Consider the following 3,015-nt stretch of genomic DNA (forward strand, 5'->3'; position numbering starts at 1 on the left):
TGGCCTATTCCACGGTCAGCTACGGAAGTAAGAGCATTTCTTGGACTTTGTTCATATTACCGCAAGTTCATCAGAAGCTTCGTACATCACAGTGTCCCCTTACACGCACTCACAGAGAAGAATGCACCTTTTCAATGGACTTTTCAATGTCAGGATGCATTCACTTACCTGAAACGTGCACTCACGCACCCTCCAGTGGTTGCATTCCCTGACTTTACTGTGCCATTCTCCCTCTACACAGATGCTTCATGCTCTGCTGTTGGTGCTGTGCTTGCTCAGAGGCAAGGAAATCAAGAAAAAGTGATTGCTTATGCTAGTCATGTCCTCAAAAAAGCAGAAAGAAAATGGTCAACATATGACAGAGAACTCTGGGCCATTGTCTGGGCTGTGCGACATTTCCGCCACTACCTTTACAAACAGCCCTTTGTTATTGTCACCGACCACAAACCTCTCCTGGGTCTCAGAAAAATACCCATTGACAATGACAGAACTGGTCGTCGTGCACGCTGGGCCCTTGAACTTGATCCTTTTGAATGGACTGTAATTCACAAGGATGGCCACAGTCACCTCAATGCAGATGCAATGTCACGTCGCCCTGCTGACATCAGACCAACAGAGCAGAGCACCTTCTCCAGTGCTCCTGGTAATCCACACTCTGACAAGAGACCTTCTAAGTCCTGTAAGTCTGTCTAGTCCTGTCAGTTCTGTACATCACAGCCTCTGCAGTACTAATACAAAGCCAGTTTGCTGTAACCTGACTGGACCACAGCCTCCTCCAGACTCTTCACAGTGTGTTACACAGTCTGTCTCCTCCACATTTGTGCTTCAGCTCCCTGAAGATGATTTCAAGAAGGAACAACAGCAAGACTCCATACTGTCAGAGGTCATTAGCTGGAAAGTTAAAGGACAGAAACCACCATACTTGCACATGAAAAAACGCACCCTTGCTGAGAAGGCACTTTGGCACGAGTTCCACAGACTTACCTTTCATAATGGTGTACTCTGCCGTAAAGTTTTCAACCCATCCACAAAATCAGTGCTCCATCAAATGATTGTCCCTCATGCTTTAAAAGACACTGTTCTGCAGATGCTGCATGGAAATCCAGTAACTGGTCATCTATCTGCTGATAAAGTCCTGAAACGTGCTCAGCAACTGTGCTACTGGCCCTTTATGTCACGTGACATCAAGATGTGGTGCAAGCAGTGTACACCATGTGATGCAGAGAGCTCCAATGAAGACAATTGTTGCTACTGAGCCATTCCAAAAGGTTGCGGCTGACATACTTGAGCTCCCCATCACAAGTCGTGGAAACAGGTATGTCTTGGTTGTCCAAGATTATTTCTCCAAGTATGTCAACCTCTATGCCATTCCAGACCAGCGCTCCATAACAGTTGCAAAATGTCTGTTTGAAAACTTCATCTGTGAACATGGCATCCCGGAAATGCTTCACACTGATCAGGGACGTCAGTTTGAGTCTGACCTGGTGAAACATCTGTGTGAACTACTGGGCGTGCAGAAAACACGAACCAGCCCATATCATCCTCAGTGTGACGGCATGATTGAGAGGTTCAACAGGACACTTATTGATCAGTTAGCCAAGACACTTCTTCAACAGCCTGGTGAATGCTGGGCTGGAATTGGGGCATGACTGCTCTCACCTAAGTTGCTTTTGGCTTACAATACCAACCCTCACTCTACAACAGGTTTTACACCCATTCTTCCTCAACACATGTTCATGAAGCCAGGATGCCTGCAACATGTTTTTAAGTTAACACACCATCTTCGTCTACTACAGGTTCTTTCTGCTAGACTATGTTGGCACAATATGACGCAGAAACTTGAGTCTGCTTTCAGTTCTGCTGCATGGAACAGAGATTGTCGCCACAATCAGCAGAAAATGACAGTATGACAAGAGTGTAAGCACACTCCCTATTTGGTTCCGTGAAGACCTGTGGTCCTGCGTTATGACGACTGACCCCCCTACCACAGCTTAACTCGCCCGTCTCAGCTGGATATAATGGCCCCTTTGAAGAATCGCCATAATAAGAGTTGCCTTGGATCTGGACCTGGGGGAGTGAGCATACAGGATTCACTACCTCCTGGCATCCAGTCTGATACAGTCCATGATTGAATCCACTGACAAACCGTCCTCAGACCCTACCATGGCTCCTGTGCCAGATCGGTAGGATATAAGACCACCTACATGTGGACGCTGTGTATGCAGCCTGCAACTCCCTCGTCGTCGTGACGGTGCATTGTCAGGTGCTTGTGCTCGCCCTTGACTTTCAGAGAACGTCGACAGCCACAAAGAGTAGTACGAACTTATCCGGCCACAGCTCAGTCGGTCCCTTCCATTAAGCCCTGCGTACTGCAGCGCCAGCACCCCACCACAGCGTCCCAATCCCACTCTCCCCTGGACCCTCCATTGGTCGGTGCCCTCCCCCGTTCTAGAGCCAAGTACGCCAGGTATTGAACACTGTGCCCCTGAAACTGGTCCGCACTCCATCAAGGTCTCTCTGGTTCCTCACTTACGGCCTGGAACCTCAGTTAATCCTCCAATTACTTTTTATTTACGTTGTTCCTTTTTTGAATAGTCAATACTTGAGAATAAGGGAGAGTCTCTCTTATGTAGCTAAATGAGGAGAGGGGAAGGACAGACAATGTAAGGTTTAGATGTAAACTACAGACTGGTGAGGAGGCTGTAATGGAGGTAACTCTCATTTGAAGACGGTGTCCAGAGAGTATGTTATATCGGCTTCAGGAGAACGTTGTGGGATGGGCTCATGGGATTTGAGTCTAATATTACTAGAAATGTTATTTACAATGTTTGTTCGAGTTGAAGATCCAATTACACGTATTTTATGTTTACACAATTATTTATTTCCATACTCTTAGACACAGTCAGTGAGTATTTTGTTGCAGATCTGACACTCTACTTAGTCCCTCACGTTCATACCTGCAGCCTAGATTCGTAGCTATGGCGATTAGGTATAGTTCATCACTTGAAGGTGGCA

This window comes from Morone saxatilis, unplaced genomic scaffold (genome assembly GCF_004916995.1).
Source record: "Morone saxatilis isolate NCDOM2014 unplaced genomic scaffold, NCSU_SB_2.0 Contig17, whole genome shotgun sequence".
Classification (NCBI taxonomy): domain Eukaryota; kingdom Metazoa; phylum Chordata; class Actinopteri; family Moronidae; genus Morone; species Morone saxatilis.